Source organism: Monodelphis domestica, chromosome X (assembly GCF_027887165.1).
Source record: "Monodelphis domestica isolate mMonDom1 chromosome X, mMonDom1.pri, whole genome shotgun sequence".
Taxonomy (NCBI): domain Eukaryota; kingdom Metazoa; phylum Chordata; class Mammalia; order Didelphimorphia; family Didelphidae; genus Monodelphis; species Monodelphis domestica.
In genome coordinates, this window is record NC_077235.1 from 34,612,706 (window position 1) to 34,633,897 (window position 21,192).

General features: G+C 43.9%; 1 protein-coding gene and 1 long non-coding RNA gene across 4 annotated transcripts in view; one reads left to right on the plus strand and one right to left on the minus strand.

Moving 5' to 3' along the window:
• LOC103106546 (uncharacterized) overlaps positions 1–21,192 on the plus strand; it is an 81,078-nt gene that overhangs the window by 26,832 nt on the left and 33,054 nt on the right. Inside the window, exons 2-3 of one of the 3 annotated variants that reach the window (XR_008914784.1) lie at positions 10,828–13,747; positions 19,491–19,573. This is a non-coding gene — a long non-coding RNA (uncharacterized LOC103106546). Of the gene's footprint in view, positions 1–10,827; positions 13,748–15,401; positions 19,574–21,192 lie in introns of those variants that run through there. The other 2 variants (XR_001625480.2, XR_001625479.2) reach the window with 2 other exon arrangements.
• Positions 1,382–21,192, minus strand: part of HMGB3 (high mobility group box 3) — a 52,148-nt gene continuing 32,337 nt past the window's right edge. Inside the window, exons 4-5 of the transcript XR_008914337.1 lie at positions 9,475–9,615; positions 1,382–6,916 (exon numbers count right to left, since the gene is read on the minus strand). The gene's annotated coding sequence lies outside the window, so the exon portion shown is untranslated. The remainder of the gene's footprint in view (positions 6,917–9,474; positions 9,616–21,192) is intronic.

The window sequence follows — 21,192 nt, forward strand, 5'->3', positions numbered from 1 at the left end:
AGATGGCTAAGCTATAGAGCTAAGAGAGCCATGAGAAATGGGAGGGGGCCAGAGCTAGAAGAAAGGGGAAAAGCTTTCTGTAGGCACTGTGCTGAGGGCTTACAAATATTATCTCTCATTTGATCCTCACAATAACCCTCCCAGGTAGGTGTGCTAATTGTCTCCATTTTTACACTTGAGGAAACCAAGGCAAACAGAGGTTAAATGACTTGCTTGCCTAGATGTCACTCAGCTACTAAGTATCTGAGGTCACTATTGAACTCAGGTCTTGGGGACTCCAGGGTGAGCACTCTATCCTTTGGGGTACCTAGCAGCCATGAATAGACAGAGTGGGGCATGGAAGCCATCTGGAGCCCCCAGAGCCATTGACAGCAGGAAACCGAGTCAAAGGACTCCTTTTTTTTTTCTCCTCTACTTTCAATAAACTGAGCTATACACACACAAATTGGAGACAAAGGCTCCCTGTCCTTCCACATCTCCAGGTGGAGAAGGGGGAAATGGGGTGAAAACATCTTCCATGTTCCCCTGGTTGGGGCTGAGACAAGACAAGGGAAAACATTTGACCAAGGGTCCTTTCACAATTTGTAGTTATGCAAAGAAAGTGGGAGAAATGTCCCGGGCCTCTGACCCAGAAATTCTGGGGCTAGAAGCACATGCTCCAAGGACGTCACGGACAGTTATAAAGAAAGGGCCCCGAAACTCCCAAATATTTAGAGAGGCACTTTCTGCAGTAGCAAAGAACTAGAAAAAGAAAACCCAACAAAAATTAGCTGCCCATTGCCGGAGAATAGTAGCTCTAGAAACTGCGACACATGGAGGTGATAGAATGTTCCAGCTCTGTGCTTTATGATGAATGTGATGAATACAGAGAACCCTGGAAAGATTCCTAAGAACCGATGAAAAGCCCACAAAACCACACACACACAATCACACAATGACTACAAACAAATAGAATAACCATAGAGAAATCAAGAAAGAGAGCTGCCCAATGACAAAAGACAAATATGGCCCCAGATAATAGCAATGAGAAGCCACCTTCACATCCCTTCTGTGCAGGGGGCTATGGAGAGAGTCCTCTGTTTAGCTGTTTGAGTCCCTTCCTACTTTTCCAGTCCCCTTGCAATCCCTTCTTTATATATACAATGCAATACAGGCATTCAGGAGTCCTTGCTGTTCCTTGCCCAGAACATTCTACCTCCCATCTTCATGCCTTTGACAGGCTGTTCCCGGGGACCAAAATGTTCCTCCTTCCCAATCTCTGATTGGTAGCATCTCTGGATTTTTCACCACTCAGCTCAAAGTGCCATCTCATTCAGGAGCCTTTTCATGTTCCTCTTACCTGGTAGTGGTATCCCCTTGTGTGACATTTTATCTCCTTCCATTTGTTTTTGTTTGGTTTGGTTTCTTCAAAATAAAACTCTGACCTTCCATCTTAGAATCAAGACTGTATATTGGTTCCAAAGCAGAAGAGTGGTAAGTGCTAAGCAATGGGGGTTAAGTGACTTGCTCAGGGCCACACAGCTAGGGAAGTGTCTAAGACCAGATCTAAACCCAGGTGCTTCCATTTCTAGGCCTGGCTCTCAATCTACTAAGCCACCTACCTGCCCCCCACCTCTTCATTTTTTCCCTGGATTTAGCAGCACATAACACAATGCCTGGCACACAGGTGCTTAAATATACTTGTTAAACCACTGCCTTCTGTCTTAGAATCAATATTCAGTAGAAGTTCCAAGGCAGTAAGAGCTAGGCAATAGGGGTTAACTGACTTGCCCAGGGTCACACAGTTGGAAAGCATGTGAGGTCAAATTTGAACCCAGGTCCTCCCTTTTCCAGGCCTAGCTCTCAATCCACTGAGACACTTAGGTGCCCCATTTCCATCAGTTTTTATCTTATATATTCTTATTTGAACATATTTTCTCCCTGTGGTATTGAGAGCAAGTTCCTTTGATATATATATATATATATATATATATATAATATTATATATATTATATATATATATACATACACATACATACATACACAGCTTTAGGCATGGTGCCTGACACATTGTAAAGGCCTTAAAAATGCTTATAGATTGACTGATTGATTAGCTTCCTGTGTGACCCTGGACAAACCACTTCCAATCCCTGGGGATGGGTTTGCAAATCTGTAAGAGGGAGAGAGTTGGAATTAGATGGCCTCAAGGGCTCAGGCCACTCAAAATCCAAGATCCTCAGCAAACAGGGGTCAATGGCTCTCTCCTAACCCTGAGCAAATCAAAGGAGAGCCGCAAACCCAGAAGAGAAGGACTCCAAAATATCTTACAAGCAAAGCCTCAAAGAATAACAGCTTGGGCACCAGTTCAACTGGAATTCCTGGAAGAAATGAAACAAGGGTTTAAAAAAAGAAATTAAAACTTTTTAGATGAAATGAGAACATTAAAGGGGGGGGAGAGGGAAGAAATGAGAGTTATAGAAGAAAGAATTGGAAAAGGAAAGTAATAGCTTGGCCCAAGAGGTACAAAACCTTCCCTACATTAACTCCGTGAAATTTAGAATGGAACAAATAGAAGCCAATGAGACAACAAGAAATATTAAAATAAAGTCAAATGATTGAAAAAAATAGAAGAAAACATGAGGTATTTCATAGCAAAAACAACTGACATAAAAAACAATCAAGTTGAAACAATAGAAGAATCTCTGAACTATGTGAAAACCATGACCAAAAAAACCCCTCAAGAAATCTCCCCAAAAATCCAGCAGATATCTTTGGGCCAGAGGGCAAAGTGGAAACAGAATCTACTAGTTGTCTCCTGAAATGGTCACCTAGAAAATGAAAACTCTCAGGAACACTATAACCAAATTCCAAAGCTTCCAGGGCAAAGAAAAAATCCTGGGAGCAGCCTGAAAGAAAGAATTCAAGTGCTGAGGAGCCAGTCCGAATCACAAATGAATTAGTGACTACTACTATGAATGAGTGGAAAGCTTGGAATACAATATTCAAGAAGACACACAAAGGGTAGAAACAGTCAAAAATGACTTACCCAGAAAAAATGAGTGTAATCCTATAGGGGAGGAAAATGGATCTTTAATGAAATAGAGTGCTTTCAAGAATTCCTGATGAAAAGACTAGAGATACATAGAAATTCTGAAGTTCAAACACAGCAGTAAAGGGAATAATACAAATAGTAATGAGGTAAAGACAAAGGCACATGCTTAAGGGACTAAATGAGGATAAATGGCTAATGTTCAGATAAGGGGAGGTGATGTTTGTGTCCCCTCTGATCTCTATCATCAGGAGTCCTAGAAGAAGTCTTAGGCATGAGAGTGTTCTCTTAGGTCAGGACTGTCTAAAAGAAGAATGGAAAGAAAGGTGAAAAGGAGGAGAGGAGGGCTGTGGAAATCATCTCATATGATCAGGGTGTGCAAGGAGAAGCCTATTTAAACAAGGAGGAGATGGGAAGAGGGACCAACACTCTAATCTAGCCAAAGGAGGAAAGAATTCTCATGGGTAGTTGGTAAGGTAAGGTAAATTTCCCTTAAGAGAGAAATAAGAAGGAAAGGAGTAAAAAGAGAATTAGAGGGAAGCCCTATTAGGAAGAGACAGCCCTAAGCAACAGAAACTCCAACCAAAGATGCACCAAAATATTTCCAAGTCTTTCTGAGGTGTCTTCTAGAGGACTTCCACCTCTAACTTGCTGGTCTCGTGGTAACAGAGAAGCAGGGAGGGAGGCAGGGAAAGAGGAAGGGAATAAAAGATGGAGATAGGGAGAAAGAAAGGGAGGAACTAGCTATGAGTGTTCCAGGATAGGGTAACAGGAAGCCTCTCAAAATATGGCCAGGAGAATTGCAGTGCTTGATGATGGCCAGCAGGTGGCAACAGAGCTAAATGGCTGAGGGATGGGGGGGCGGGGGGGGGGGGGGGACATAGCTGGCTACCCAGTTGCTAAGGGAAACCTATGAAGAACTCTGGCCCTGCCTCCCTTGTGTCCTCTAAACCCCAGCACACAGCAGCAGCTGTACCAGGCTGAGCCCAGCCTGAAACCCTGGAAAGAGGGCAGTATTTACAGTTTAAGGACCCAAGTTTAAATCTTGGCTTTGCCACTTACTACAGGGGGAACCTTGGGCCTCAGTTTCCACATTTGTAAAATGGAGTTGGAACTGACTAGGTGTTCTTAATATAAGGTCCATGACCATACGCATATAAATATACAAAACTGAGTTCAGCTGTGGACATTGGTCTGTGAGATCCAGTTTGAAGTGTCTGATGGGCAATTGTTCTATATATTTCTCTATCTATATACCCACAGAGAGTAGCTATTATACCATAATTAGTTTCCTTTTTATAACCCTAAATATTTTATCGTATGCATTGAAAAATATGACAGCAGATGGAGCACCAGGCCTGGCATACGGACGACTTGGCTTCAGACACTTCCTCATTGTGTGACCCTGGGCAAGTCACTTAACCCCAATTGTCTGCCCCTTGCCCTTTTGTCATAGAGTTGTTGCTAAGACAGTAAGGATTTTTTTTAAAAAAAAAAAGGGCCTCTGAGGAGGAGCCTGTAGGCTTCATGGAATTCCTTAAGGGGTCTGCCCATGACCCAGAAAAGGCCAGAAACCCTTGGTCCAAATGGTATCCTCCAAGTGGGGATCCTCAGATGCCAGGCTCATTTCTCTAAGCTGTACAAGGCAGCTTCTGGGGTCTTGTCTGTGCCACCTGAGAGGGAAACTCCTGATCAAGCAACGACTATGTGCTGGGCACTGTGTGTGCTGGGGATATTGTATCCCCAGGGAGGACAACAAACAGTCCCTGCTCTCAGGAAGCTCTAAGCCTTAACAGAGGAGACAACATGCACACACAATCTAGGCAGGCTAAAATGGGGGACTTTCAGAGAGAAGGCACTAGAATTACTACAGAGGACCAGGAAAGGTTTCTTGAAGAAGATGTAACTTTAGCAGAGCCCAATAGGCAGCCTAGAAGCAGAGAAGAGGTGGGAGACAGCTCTAGGCACAGGGCACAGCCAGTCAGACAAGGCAGCTTTGTGTCAGGACCCAAAGTATCTGCTGTGAAGAACAATAAGGAGGCCAGTGTTTTTGGATGCCAGAGTATGGAGAAAGGGAGAAATCGAGGCCGACAGAGACTGGAATAGTAGCAGGAGAGCCAGGATGTGCAAAACCAAACGAAGAATTTCCCTTTGATCCTGGCAGTAATACAGTTCTAATGGAATTTAATGAATGGGGGACAACACAGTCAGACCCAAACTTTAGGGTAAACAGTTTGACAGTTAAGTGGAGGAAGAATTGGAGTGGGAAGAGAAGGAGGAAGATGAGCAAGAAACGTATTGCAATAGTCCAGGAGTGAAGTGAGGATGGCTGGTACCAGGGTGACTGCAGTGTGAGAGGGACAGAAGGGTTCAGAAATGAGATATGGTGAAGGTGGGCAGCTGATTGGCTACTGGGGGGGTGAGAGTGAGAAGGATGACATCTTAGTCGGAAGGCTGGGCTCTTGGGAGCATGATGGTACCTGAAACAACAATAGGGAAGTTAGGAAGAGGAGAGCTTTGGAGGGGATGGGGGTCGAGGAGCATGGGGATGACAAATTCCAGTGGAGACACATTGGCTTTAAGGTGTCTGATGGGTAGTTGGACATGTGGGAGAGAGATTCAGGTGACACAATGATATCTGAGAATCATCTGCATCCAGATGATAATTGAAACTACATGAGCTATGTCTTCTATGAAGACATGATCAATATGGTAGTATGCATTGCATGAAAACACTCGTATAACCTATATCAAATGACTTCTTGCCTCTGGGAGGAGAGGGGACAGGGAGGAAGGGAGAAAATCTGAGTCCTAAAATGTCAGAAAACAATTGTCCCAAATTGTTTATACATTTAACTGACAAAAAAGAATTTCTTTTCAAAAATAAAGGAATGAAGCCATGTAAGCTTCAGTTGGATTCACCAACTGAAAGAATGTAGAAGGTCACCTCATACCTCATGAACTGGGAAAAAAGTCAAAAAACGACAACAGTCTACGTTGGAAGGGCTGTGGAAAGACATGGAAGCTAACACATTGTTGGTGGACCAGTGAGCTAGGACAACCACCCTGGAAAGCAATTTGGAAGTATGGAGATAGAATGATTAAAATGTCCATCCCATTTGAACCAGAGACCCATTACTGGATTGTGCTCCAAGAAAGCCGTATATAAGGAGAAAGTTCTTGTATATGCTAAAATATGTATAGCAACACTTTCTGGGATAGTGAAGAATTAAAAATAAAGTAGACACCCACAGACTGGGGAACAAACAAACTGCAAAACACGAAAGCAATGGATACTATTGTGCTACACGAAATGACGCTATCTGATGAATACAGAGAAGCATGGAAAGATCTACGTGAACTGATACAGAGCGAAGTAAACAGAGCCAACCAAATAAAATATACAATGAAGGCAACAATGTAAATGGAAAGAACAATCACACACCAAAAATCAAAAGGGAATGTAAGAAAATCATTACGATCAAACATGACTCTAATGAAGAGACAGAAAAAGAAACCCCCAACCTACCCCTTCACAGAGGCGAGACGTCCACTGGTGCAACACATTACCTCTGTTTTCAAATTTAGTCAATGTGTTTAGCAGTCGAGTTCATTTTTCCTCTTTAAAAACAAATTCTGATTGTTATATGGCACTGCTCTCTGGGAAGGGGAGGGATGCAGAGGATAACTATGATGATTTAAGAAAGATGACATCAAAAAAAAGTACTAAAAATAAAGAAGGAGAAGGAGAAGAGGGCCTAGAACTGAATCTTGGGGTACACTTCCACAGTTATCAGCATAACCTGAGCGAAGATCCAGCAACGAAGGCAGAGGAGGAGTGGTCAGATAGGTAGGAGAAGAACCAGGAGAGAGCAGTGTCACGAAAACCTAGAGAGAAGAGAGTATCGAAAAGAGGGTGAACAATAGCATTAAAGTTTCTAGGGCTGACAAAAGTCATTTAATGAACTATGCTTTTCTGAAGCTAAATGGAACTCTGCACCCTTTTGCAGTCCCTGAGCCTTCAGTGGCCTTGGACAGGTTCCTTTACCAGAACATCACTGCCCTCTTCTCCTGACCCTACACTTTGCTAGTTTGTGTCACCCTGGATCAGTCAGTCACCACGACTCTCTGGGCTTCTCATTGATAAAATGAAGGGGAATGACTAGAGGGCTTCAAAGATCACTTACATCTCTGGGTCTGTGGTACTATGCATTAGCTGGGTGTAGCTAAAACTCACAGGATCATGGGAAATTAATGTAAGTCATTCATGTGCTGGGGGAGCAGAAGACTTGGATCCCGGGCTAGGATTCTCCCTCTTGGATTCCTTAATTGCTTCAAATGCTCCCCTCAAGTACCTCTTCCTACAAGAGGTCTTCCTTCCCCTTCCCTTTATAGTGTTCCTAACTTCCCTCTAAAATTGCTTTCTCTTTACTTACCTGAGGCAAATATATTTCACCAAACCCCACCATAATCTCCCTGAGGACAAGCACTCTATCTTAGGTGGGGGGAAGAAGAGGGGTGTCTGAATCCACAAAGCCTAGCAAAGTGTCTGGTGCATAGACGCCCCTGAATACATGTTTATTGAATGGGATTAAATAGGCAGGAAGGGCAGAGGAAGGGCTAGCGTTGTTGGTGGTGCCCCACGCCACCAACTATGGGCTAAGTGAGCCTCTGGGTGTTCCTGTGGCCCTCGCCTTGAGAACTCCAGTATCTCCAATGAAGGAAACCGTAAAAAGCAGCTGCCAGGAACTGTCCATAGCCGAAGCTCTCACGGAGATGGTGGGGTAGCCTGCTACAAGGATAAACAAGCTGGTCTGGAACTCAGAAGACCTAGGATCAAAGCATGGAGAACCTGCCTTGCCTGTGCAACTTGAGGACTAGCCAGATGGCCACGCGAAGGCCCTAAGCCATGAGAACTGGCAGAAGGCCTCAGAGAGAGTCAGGTCTGGAAGCCACCCTGGGCCCCTGGTACCTTTGACCAGCAAAGAGTTGGACATCAAGACCCACATCTCTCTTTCTCTCTCCTCTCCTTTGACTTAAGGCTTTCCTTTGAGCTACATGATTACAAATGGAGATACCATCTGATTACACTAGGCAATATTGTGCTAACATCTTGCAGGTTTCAGAGACCCCACTGCTGGACGGAATCTCTAAGAAAGTCAAAGAGAAAATGAAAGGACCCAGATTCTTTCAATTGTTTTTATTTTTTTTTTATCTATACCTTCTGTCTTACTATCAGTTTTGAGGCAGAAGAGTGACATGGGCTAGACAGTTGGGGTTAAGTGACTTGCCTAGGGTCACACAGCTAGGAAGTATGTAAGGCCAGATTTGAACCCAGGTCCTCCAAACTCCACATCTGGTGCCCTATCCCCATGCTACCTAATTTTTCCTCCAACTACATTTTAGCAGCTCTTTTTCTAGAATCAAAAAACTGAAAAACAAAAACAAAAACAAAACAGGTGCCCATCAACTGGAAGATAGCTACACAGATGTTGTATAAATGTGAAAGAATGATACTTTGATATAAAAAATGACCAACATGATGACTACAGAGAAGCCTTGCAAGAACTATATGAACTGATGCAGAAAGAAGGTAACAGAGCCACAAAAATAACATACATGATTATTACAAGAAGGTAAACAGAGAGAACAACTACAAAGAAATCAAGAGTGAGCATTGTCAAATTATAAAGAATAAACATGGCCCCAGAGAAGGGCTATGAGAAGACACCAGCTTCTATACACATAAATTCCTTTATTTACCCATTAAAGCTTTTTACAACTGACCTCCTCCAACCTTTCCAGGTCTCCTTCTATTACACACACTTTGTTCCAGCCATACTGGCCTACTTATCTTCTTCTCACACAGGAGACTCCATCTCTCCTCTCTAGGCCTTTGCATTGGCTGTTCCTCATGCCTGGAATTCTCTCTTCAACCTCTGATTCTTAGAACTTTTGCTTCCTTTAACACTCACTTCAAGTGCCACAAAATTGAGGAAGCTTTTCCTGATCTTCCCACCTGGTAGTGGCATCCCATCACAAGGATTTCCATCTACTTCCATCTGTATTTATCCTCTATTTTCTGATTTATATATGTTTTCTCCCCACTTGAATGTAAACCCTTTGAGGGCAGGCACTGACTTTGTTTTTTCTTTCTATCTCCAGCATTTAGCACAGTCAGACTGACAAATGGTGCTCTATTTGTAAAATTCTTCTTCATTAATTAAATCTTAGGCATGTTCTCCACATTCCTAGAGATCAAACTCTTTGTTGGAAAGATGAAGAGGGGCAGAACAAAAAGCCTCTAAGATCTCTTCCAAAATTTCTGATCTTAAGCCAAGACCCCATCAAGTCATCTCAGCCCCAGGGTTTCAGTGCCACCTCTAGTGGCCTCCCACCTTTCCCCTCTAGCCTTTTCTTCTGATAGCCTGTGTGACTCTTCTTACCTGTGAGAGCTCATCTTTTCGGTCCTGGATGCCTTCCAGATACCACTGCTTCTTTCTTGCCCATGTGACCCTGGGCCAATTATCTTCCCTTGATGGGCAGCCATTCTCTCTTCTCCAGGCTCTCCTGTTTCTTCCCCTTCACTAAAAGAAACCAGAATAAAAAAAAAATCAACTGAGAATGAAGTTTCAGCTCTTGGAATAACTTACTTTATGAATTGTGGCAAGTCACCAGCCTCAGTTTCTTCATTCTTCAGATGAGGGAATTCTTTCAACTCCATAAAAACGTATCAAACAACTCTTGCAATTGGATGAAAGATATGACCCTCCCTTCCCTCATGATCCCAAGACATGTGCTAAGCCCTCTCCTCTTCATCAAATCCCCACCTGCCGATGCCTGAGGCAAGGCCTCCATATTCTAGCCACAGTTGTGGCTCAGGTCGGCTTTTCCCAGTGGCTCTGGCCCAAAGGAAATGTATTAACTCTGAGAGATAGGAAATAAGAGTGTTACATCCTCAAGCCTATGGTGAGACAGAGGGTAGTTTTCAAGGCTGACAAAAGAGCTCTGCCCAGGCCCAACTGGTGACTAAATGGAAGAATTCTCCTGGAACTTTTAGCAGTGGGGGCATCGGGATGAGGGGTGTTCTGAGAGGTAGACCATCGGGATCGTCCACGATACGTGACTGACGTGGGTTGCCATGAGTCCTTGACTCCTTCATTATGGGGCGGAAGCCTACTAAGAAGCAATCTCTGGAGGTCATTTAGCAGTGTTGCATTTCCCATGCCAGGAAGTATTCTCATCTGGGATTGCCAGACTATCACAGCTGGAAGGCTCAGTAGACTTCGCTGAGTCTAATGGAAACCAACTAATGCCCAGAAGAGGGAAGGGGCCAGGCCTCAATAGTAGGGAGTCAAAGGGCACCCCCCCATCATGGACTGAGGCGCCACCAAGGGAGGTAATGGGGGGAGCTCATTGCCCCACTTTGGTCTTGAGTCAAACTGCCTGCTAGCCCTGGCCTTCTGTGGGCCTGGATGTCACGGGGTTCCCTGCTGACCCAGCTGGCACCGAGACTTCTAGCTCTAACTGAATAAGACCATAGCCGGGTGGCCAGGATGGAAGCAAGGAGAGAGGGAGGGAAAGAGACTGGCCATGTGTGTTCCTGGATGAGGCAGCAGAAAGCTGGAGAACTGCAGTGTGCCATCATAGCCAGTAGGTGGCAGGCGAGTGCCAAATGGCATGGCTGAGCACACAAACACACCCTAGGTCTTGGAGGCCCCCCCCCCAAGGCAATCAGAGATCCAGCCCACATGCAAAGAGATGGGAAACCTGGGCCCTGCCTCCATTTTGTTGTCCAGGTCCCAGCACAAAGCAGCAACTGCAACAGGCAGAGTGCAGACCAAAACCTGGAAAAGAGTGCCGAGTTTAAGAACCAAAGGACCTGAATTCAAATCCAGCTCTGCTACTTACTACCTTGGTGACTTTAGGTAAGTCTTTCCCCTTCTCTGGGCCTCCATTTCCTCATCTGTAAAATGAAGGAGTTGGACTTGATCAGGGGTTCTTAACCTAGGACCCATCACCTTGTTCTAGATGGAAAGAGACTATTCCAATGCCAGGGGTCTTCCTTGGAATCTGAGGGATTTTACTTTGTGCCCTGAACACCATGCCCTCTGAGAAGGGGCCCACAGGCCCTCAGAGTGTTAGGGGGCCCACCCAAGACCCCCAAAGCCTAAGGGCCTTTAAGGCTCCTCCCAATGCCCAGGAGAACTTCTTTGCACCACAGCAGGAGCCCCCGTCCTCTCAGTCCACAAGCATATCGTAAGCAGCTCCCATGTGCCAGGACTGGGCCCAGCTTCTCCTCAGGCCTGGCAGAGCTCATTTCATCCACCATGCTTTTCAGAAGCATCACTGGCCTCCTCTCCAGGCCCTACACTTTGCTAGCCTGGGTGTGTGTGGCCCTGAACCCGTCGCTACAACTCTCTGGCCTTCTCATCCATAAAATGAGGGGGCTGGACTAGAGGGCCTCCAAGACCCCTTACACCTCTGGGACTATTTTACCAGAATCAGGTTGGGTGGGTGTAGACAGACTCCTAGAACCATGGTAGTCTCAAAAGGTCAACACTGAGGTTAAGGAAGACCACGAAAGAGAAGACAAGAGACAAGGCAAGAATGAGGAGGTAGATCGTGGAAGGAGGCAACCAGTCAGAAAAGAAGGAGGGGAGGGCACAGCAAAGGAATAGATATTTACGTAGCATTTACTATGTGCCAGGCACTGGGCTAAATTCTTTAGAAATGTTATCCCATTGGATCCTCACAACTACTCTGGGCAGTATGTACTGCTACTATCCCCATTTTACAGTTGAGAAAACCGAGGCAAACAGAATTTAGGTGACTTTAAGGGTCATAAAGCTAGAAAGTGTCTAAGGACAGGTTTGAACCCAGGTCTTCCTGACTCCAGGCCCAGTGCTCTATCAACTGGGCTATCTAGCTGCCTTGTAATATATTTTTGTGTCAAAACATGGACAGTGTTGTGTGAGAAGCAGCTAGGAGGTCAATGTCACTGTATTTCAGAGTGGAGAGAGGGGAGTGAGACATAGAGACTAGAATGGTAAGAAAAGACCAGGCTAGGAAGGCCGTTAAAAGCCAGAGGATGCTCTATTTGATAGAGGAGGGAATAGCAATCCACTGGAGTTTCATGAGTAGGCGGTGCCGGTGCCGTGGTCAGAAGGAGCATCAATCTGCCAGCTGAGTGCAGGATACAATGGAGTAGGGAAGGCTTTTGACAGGCACAGCCACAGCCAGGCAGGAGGTGATGAGGGCCTGCACCACGGTAGTGGCTGGCTCCGAAGAGAGAAGAGTGTGGGAGAAATGTGTAAAGGTTTGCAACAGATTGAACGGGGGGAGTAAAAGAAAATACAAGGTGGAGAATGACACCTGGTTGTAAGCCTGGGTGACTAGAATGCTGGTGCTACTCTCAGCAGTACGAGGAAGGCTTTTGGGAAAAAGACCAGCAGGCTCAGTTTTGGTCACGTCAGAATGAAGAGATCTGTGAGGCATCATCCAATTTGAGACACTTTAAGAGACATGAGGCTGGAGGGTTGGACCAACATATGAGAATCCTTTCCACGGAGATGATAGCTGAATCCATGGGAATTCATAAGAGAGACGAGAAGAGGGCCCAACCTAGAGCTCTGAGGGATCCCTGAGGGTCTGACCAGGATTAAGATTCAGTAATGGAGGCAGAGGAGTAGTCAGACAGGGAGGAGGAGAACCACAAGAGAGCAGTATCAAGAAAACCTAGAGAGAAGAGAGGATGGAGAAGAAAAGGATGATTAATGAGTGTCAAAGGCTACAGGAATGTCTCTACCTTTTTTCCAGCAGGACTCCATCCTATCTTTCCTAAACTTTGAAAAGTCTAAAGTTACAGGGGAAACTAGGTAGCTCAGTGGATAGCCAAGTCCTAGGTTCAAATCTGGCCTCAGATACCACCTAGCTGTATGATCCTGGGCAAGTCACTTAACCCCAACTGTCTAACCCTTACTGCTCTTCTGCCTTGGAACAAATACTTAGTATTGATTCTAAGACAGAAGGTAAAAATGAAAAAAAAAAAAGACTGAAACTACCCCCAGAAATAATGAAAGACAATTCCTAGAACCTTATGCTCAAGATTGGTATTCATAACTAAATTCAATATGTTTTTTCAGAAGTTAAATGGGGCAAAGCAACCTCTATCCCCAATCCCTCTGTGGCCCTGGGCAGGTCTCTTCACCTGAGTATCACTGGCCTCCTCTCCTGGTCCCACACTTTGCTACCTTGGGTTACCTTGGACTAGTCACTACAACTCTCTTGGCTTCTAACCTATAAATGAGGAAGGTGGACTAGTAGGCCCTAGAGGTCCCTTATTTAGGTCTGTGGTACCATGCTCCAGCTGGGTGGGGAATCATGGTAAACCATTCATTCACCTTCTGAGGGAGAAGGGTCCTGGCTCCGGGGCTGGGGTTTTCCCCTCTTAGTACCGGTGGGAAGGCTTTAGAATGAGCCAGGGAAGCCAAGTCTGATAGGAGCCCTTCCCCCTCCACTTAGAAGTACTCCTCTCCTCTCCTCCATCTCAAATCACTTTGTTTTCACTTACCTTTAGATACCTATACCACCCGCCCACACACAGACTATAACTGTTTCTTCATCTGAGAATGGGCTTTGATGACCACTAGCCTCCCGTGTAACCCAAGGCAACTCTCTTCCCCACTCTGGGAATCAGATCATCATCTGTAAACAGAAGTAAGTCCTTGGAAATAGTTTCTAACGTCCCTTCTAGAGCTTTCCATGGAGAATATATTCCAAGTAGGAAGAGACAATTTACAAACAACCTGGGCAGGTCATTGGCATTAAGTTTTGGGGTGGGAAATGGTTCCATCCATGAAAACCAGCATGGCAGCAGCAACTCTTAAAAAATCCGGTCTACTGTGATTACATGTCATCTCCATATCCCTGTCAGCCCTGGTCTCTCTCCCACTCTAGTCATGCACTGTATTACCCCTATCGTACACCTATCTCCACCTCAATATCCCATAGGCATAGCAAAACCATTGAGTCCAAAACCAAGTTCTCACCTTCCCACCTTAACCTGCCCTCCTCCAAACTGCCCCTTTTCAGTCAATTAAGAGCTTTGCCACCCACCAGGCTCCCAGCTTCACAGCCTTAAAATCATTCTGAACTCTCCCCTCACCTTCCAAACCATACTGCCAAGTCTTACCATGTGTCATTAGAAGTGCCACATCTCTCTCATGTCCTTCCCAGTCTCTCCCCTCACACAGATGCCACTCTAGTCTGGAGCCCCAATTTGTCTTGTCTGAATTAATATGATGGCTCCATGATGATCCTTTGAGTCTTTCTTCTCTCCAATCCTTCCCCCAAAGTGAATGTAACAAAATATATTCTGACCAAATCATTTTCCTAAGTCTCAGACCTGAACATGCTGCTCTCCTGCTCAAAATCCTTCAGTGGCTCCCCACTGTCTATAGGAGAATACAAACTCCTAACATGTAGGGCTTCCCACATTCTGGTTCCCATGCACTTTGCAAGTTTTATCTCAAACCGTTCCCTTTCATGAACTGCCTGGATGGTCTCAAAAGGCTTTAAATGCCATGGTTTCTCAGTAGCCAATGCGTTTGATCTATGTTTGACACGTTAGCCCAGCATCAGATACCAATTAAAGGCAGGATCCTGTGAGCTCTGGTGTAGGCAGGCCCAAGACAGGGAAAGGGCTGTGTGCTTTGGGACAATGACTTCTGCCTTTTTCCTACTGCAATATAGGACAGACATAAACAGAGACACCTTAGGAACACAGCCAAGGGCATAGGAAGGCCATCAAAGCTGTGGGCAAACCTTAAAGTGCTATATAAATGCCAAGTATTGTCTTTATTGTTGGACAGCCAGGTGGCACACTGCAATGGATGGAGCACCTGGCTCAGAATAAGGAAGACTCATTCTCCTGAGTTCAAATCTGGCTCAGACACTTACTTAGTAGTATGACCCTGCTGACCTCAGTTTCCTCATTTGTAAATTGAGCTGGAGAAGGAAATGGCAAATTACTCCAGGCTAAAAATGACTGAACAACAAAAGTCTAGACAACCACCAAAGCAATAAACAAGGAGTCCTGATTTGTAGCAATTACTGAGAGCTCAATGTGAACATTTAACAATCAGCTCAGGATGGAGCTGGCTTCAGCCCACACACAGCCCTAGGTAAAATATATAGCACAGCACCACTGCTGGTGGTCCTTAGGAGAGAGGAAACATGTGAATACTCTGGCCCTCTCTTCACACACAATCTCTCTGTGTATTGATGGGCAATTCTGTCCAAAGATTAACCAGCCCTATGCTTCCCTTGAATACCCTGGAGAAAATAGCCCTAAGACTAAGTCTCAGCAGAGAGGGGTAATACAATAGAGTTAAAAAAAGAATACTGACTTTAAAGTTATAAGACCTGGATTCTCACGCTTAGTAGGCTTCAGTCATAAAAATGAAGGGTTTGACTTAGATGGCTCTTTGAGATCTATGATCTTGAATCCTGCTCAGAAAGACTTCGGGAAGATCACTTTTCCCCTCTGGGCTCCAGTTTTCTCATCGACAAAAAGAAGGTTTGGACCAAATAACCTCAGAGGTTTCTTCCAGGTCTGAATCGATGGTCTTCAATCATCAGTGGGCCTTACCCTTGTTTCTTAGTAACTGGAACATAATGGCATCCTCTGGGAAGCCTCCAGCCCTAGTCTCTGCCCCTCCTTTCAGTTATCTTTGAAATGTCCTGGGAGGGGTAGGAAAGGCACCCTGGGACTGGAGATGGGTCAAAGGCAGAATATTCAAGTTTTCAGTCACTCAGCTTGGTGTTAATGCCTAAAATGATGGTTTGTGAGTAAGGACTTAGAACAGTGTCCTGGTCACAAAGAGCCTTTCTTGACACCGGACTGCTAAATCCAGAGCAAAAATGAAGAAAAAAAGGAGATGGGGTGGCTCAGTGAATTGAGAGCCAGGCCTAGAGAGAGGAGGTATTGTGTTCAAATGTGGCCTTAGACACTTCCTAGCTGTGTGACCCTGGGCGAGTCCTTTAACCCCCATTGCCTAGCCCTTACTGCTCTTCTGCCTGGAATCAATACATAGTATCAATTCTAAGATGGAAGGTAAAGACTTAAAGAAAAAAAAAAGGAAAAATGAAGAGTGGCTCCAGCTAGATTTCAGTAAGATGACGGACAAAATCAGGCTGGATACTGGTCTGGTTGGATGGCATTACAAATGGTGGAAGGAACAAGTACACATAAACCGTAATGATTAATGGATCAGTGGGAAATGGCTTGATGCTTTCTCCATTAATGACTTGGATGCTTTCCAAATTTCTTGGTGGCACAAAACTGTTAGGGACACATATCATGACAGAACTGGGGATCCAAAAACATTTCAGCAGCCTGGAATGATTGGTGAAATCAAATAATAAAAGATAGAACATAATAATAATAATAATAATAGAGGCAGTTAAGTGGTGAGGTGGATTGAATGGTGGGCAAAGGGCCAGGAAGACCTGAATTTAAATTCAACCTCTGATGCTTGCTAATTATGTGGCCCAGGGGGAAAGTCACTTAACCTTGGTCTGTCTCAGTTTCCTCAACTTTAAAATGGGGATAATAATAGTATGCATTTCACAGTGTGCTTGTGAGAATCAAATGACATGATATTGGTAAAATCATTTAGCCCAAAGTATGTACTTAATAAAGGCTTGTTCTCTTTCAAAAATTTCCCCCCCAGCAAGATAAAATTCAATAGGCATGAAGATAAAGTCCTACACTTGATTAAAAAATAAAATCAACTGTCAAAGTACAGGATAGAAAGCATTTATTAGGGCATAAAATCTCAACCAACAAATGCAGAAATAGCAGACATATTAAATACATCCTTTTACTGACCACAATGCAATAAAAATTATGTTCAGTAAAGGGCCTTTGAAGAAAGGATTAAAAATTAATTGAGACTCAGTTAATCCTAGGAACTGGTAGGTCAAAGAATAAATCATAGAAATAATAGAAAATTTCATCAAAGAAAGTTACAAGGAGACAACATACCAGAAGCTGTTGGGAAGCAGCCAAAGTAGACTTGAAGGGAAATTTTCTATATCTAGCCCCTTTCATCAACAAGAGAAAGATCAATGAATAGGGAAAACAACTAAAAATACTAGAAAATGAAGATTTAAAATTCCCAATGAAACACCAAAATAGAATTTCCAAAAGTCCCTAAACCATTGAACTGATGTATGAAATGAGAAGCTGATTCTAGGAGAAAAAAACAACAACAAAAGAAAACATTATTGATGAGCTATTAGCTAGTCTGCTTTTCAAAATGGAAAGGAAAACAAACCTGCCAACATAAAAAGTAAAAACAAAGAAATCACAACAAATGATTTAGAAGTAAAGGAAAAAAATAGAAACTATTTTCCAGATTACATCACAACAAAATTGGCAATTTAGAGGAAATAAATAGCTACAGAATATAAAATACCCGGATTACCACTATAAGAGATAGAGAAACTTGAAAAAAAAATGTCTTGAATATATCATAAATGAACTAAAGAAAAAAAAACAACTCCAGAACTATCTACCAGTATATTTTATCAAACATTTGAAGAATAATTCCAATATTAACCATCAAGTATTTAAGTGTCTACTAGGCATGAGGCATTCATCTAGGCACAGGGACAAAGAATGAGACAATTCCTATTTGCAAGGAGTTGATATTCTAAGAGAAAACAAGTACATATAGAAATAAATATAATATAAAGTGAGTAAATGTAAATATAAAACAAAATAGGTGTATACATGGTAGCTTTGGATGGAGAGCACTAAGAATTGGGAAGAACAGGAAAGGATTCCTTCAGAAGGGAGTGTCTGAGATTCATTTTACAGTTAGGAAGAAGGGGGTTATATGAGACAGAGATAAGCATAAAGGGATATTCATGGTAAAGACCAAGAGAAGGCCAATCTGGCTGGATCACAGGGTAGGTGAGGAAGTCGCGTTTGTGAAGGCTGGAGAGAAAGGTTGCATAGGGCTCTAAAAGTTAAACAGCCAAATTTGTATTTTATCCTCCAGCGAAGAGGGGGTCACTGGGGTTGGTTGTTAGGGGAGTCACATGGTCAGATTTGTGCGGAAGGAAAATTACTGTGGCAGCAGGAGGGACTAGAGTAGAGGGACAGCACAGGAGACAAAGGGGGATATTGCAAGAATATAGGTGATGGGGGCCTGAACGAAGGTGGTGGCCCATATGAATGAATGAAGAGAAGTGGTAAGTCCTAGTGGTAGTGTAAAAGTAGAAACAGCCACAGTTGACAACTGATTGGATACTGGGAGTGAGGAAAATGGAATAATGCTGAGATTATGAACCTGAGACATTCGAATGAAGGCTAGTGATGCCTTCAACAGAAATTAGCAAGTTTGGAGAAGAGGGGACAGAGGAGAAAAATAACAAACTAGCTATGTGAAAGATATTAGCAAATTTCATTGAAGAGGGAGGAAAAAAGGAAAGATTCTTCAGAGAAAGTGGGGGGCAGGGAGAATGGGAAGGAAGGGGACCCCAAAGCCCACAACTACCTGGGTACAGACTCACTATTCAATTATTCAGCTTGAACGAACAGGAAAACAGTCTGGCAGAAATTAGATTTAGCCTGACACCTCGCATCCTAAATCACAATAACAGTCGCATCATAAACAAACTAGAGGAGCAAGGGAGAAGATACGTTTCACTACTGCAGATAGGAGAAAATATCAGAGAAGCTCAAACTGACCAATTCGCTTACATAATGGAGTTAAAATTGGAAAGGAAACCGTTAACTGGGCTACCCGTTCGCAGCACGTTTGTCCGATAAACATCTCGTATCCTATATATCTCATATATACACATATATGTATATATTTTATCTGCATAAAATATTACCTATTAAACAGTGGCAGAGACAGAGAGTCAGAGCAAGAGAGGGACACATGTATCGAACGGGTGTTAGGAATAAAGAGACTTCCTAAAATGGAGGCACTCATGCCTATTTGAAATGGCTGCGCCCTGAAGAACACATTCTGCAGTCCCCTGACACGTGAGTGGGAGGAGCCTCTTCCCATTGGCTAGCTAATTCAAAATGCCCGCGACTGGACCGTTAACATCCGGGCACTGTCACACGTATACACTGGCGGGCACTCCCTTTATCCCGGCAGCGCCCATGAGGTGACAGGCAGGACAGGTTTAACCTTTCCATATCCATCCGCTGACGGCCCTATATCCATCCGCATCGTGGACACGTGATCCCTCTAGGCCCCGTGACTGTCTCGGCCCCGTGACTGTCCCTTTTAGGCCCCATGATCGGGCCTTCCAGGCCCCATGACTGGCCCTTCCAGACCCCGTGACCAGCCCTTCCAGCCCAGATGATGGTTCTTTCTGGGCCTCATGGTTCCAAAAGTCCCGGGCCTTAGTCTGTTTCATTAATCCTTTTCAGATCTTGGTGCCGGCAGTGGAGTCGCCATGGCCCTGAAACTTCGGAGACGGATTCCCGGCTAGATATCGCTGCCAGCCCAGCAGGTATGCTCTAAGACCCTGGGGTGCCCGAACACAAAGGGGGATGGGGGTGGGGCGGTGGACTCTGAGCTTGGTGGTACTGATGGTATATGAGGGCATAAGGTAGTGTTACGGGAACATTATAGCCATATATATAATAACATATAGTATTGGGGGAACGTTTGTATGTTCCCGCTATATTTTTGGTGTAAATATTCCTTTGTAAAAGGAATGTGACTCATAAGTTAGTTAAATGGAACTGGGATGGAGGGAACCCCTAAATTAGCTTCAGTTAATGTCGAGATTAGATGCCCTCTAAACTCCCTTCAGGGTATTGGAGAACCCTAGGGGAAAGGTAGAATGTAATATTCCTGGCTTTGGGGGATGGGGGTGGGGGGGAGGAACCAGAATAATCACTGATAACATAAGTAACTGATTCAAATTTATAAGAATAAGACACATTCTCCAATAAGTCAAAGGATATGAAGAGAGTTTTCTAAGGAAGAAATGTAAGGCTTTCGGTAGCCATATTTTTTTTAATGCTCCAAATCACCAATAATTGGAGAAATGTGCATTGAAAAAACCCTGAGGTACCACCTCACACTCATCAGATGGTCAAAGGTGATACAAAAAAGATGTTGAAAGGGACAAAGAAAACCAGCACACTGATGCACCATTTGTGGAAGTGGGAATTGGTCCAGCCATTCTGGAAAGCAATTTGGAATGCTCCCCAAACCCCCCCCCCCAAATTTCTAAACCGTGCACACTCTTTGACCCAGCGAAACCACTACAAGGCCGCCCATACCTCTAAAGAAATCAAAGAAAGAGTACAAGGACCTGTAGATACCACGTTGTCTAGAGCGGTTCTTTTTGGGGTGGCAAAGAACTGGAAACTAAGGGGATGCCCATCTACCAGGAAATGGCCGAACAAGTTAGGGTAGGTTTCTGTTATGGGACACTATTCTGCTATAAGAAATGATGAAGGGACAGTTTCAGAGGAACCTGGGAAGTTGTGTGAAATGATACAGAGTGAAGGGAGCCAAAATGGAAGAAGACTAGTTTCTACAGTGCCAACAACATTATAAAGACAAACAATTTTGAAAGTCTTAAGAACTCTGATCAAAGCAATGACTGAGATGACTGGAGGAGGCTTATTTCCCCTCCTGACAGAGGTGAGAGATTCAAGATGGAGTGGAAGAATCCCATTTTCAGATATAGCTCCGTGTGTTTTGGTTGACTCTACACATTTGTTAGCAGGGTTTTTTCTTTTTTTTTTTTTGCAGTGGAAATGGAGATAAAGTTGGTGCAGCCCCCTGCCCTCTCCCTCAAAATAAAACAAAAGGGGAAAAGAAATTGTTGGAACAGGTTTTTAATTCATAGAGGAAAGTGGAAGTAATCACAAACAGGGCAGTTTTGATGCATATGTTGAATTTATTATATACATAAAAAGAAAAACAAGCTATAAGTAATTGGAGTTCCACGGACCATCTGCTTTTTTCTGTTCTACTATGTATTTGGAAACACTCGTTTTATTTGGTGTTTTCAAGTTCAGAATAAAAAACAAAAATCTAAAAATCACGAAATTAAAACAAGAAGAGAAAGTTAACTGGGGAAACAAATCTTTGCTGCAAGTTTATCTGATA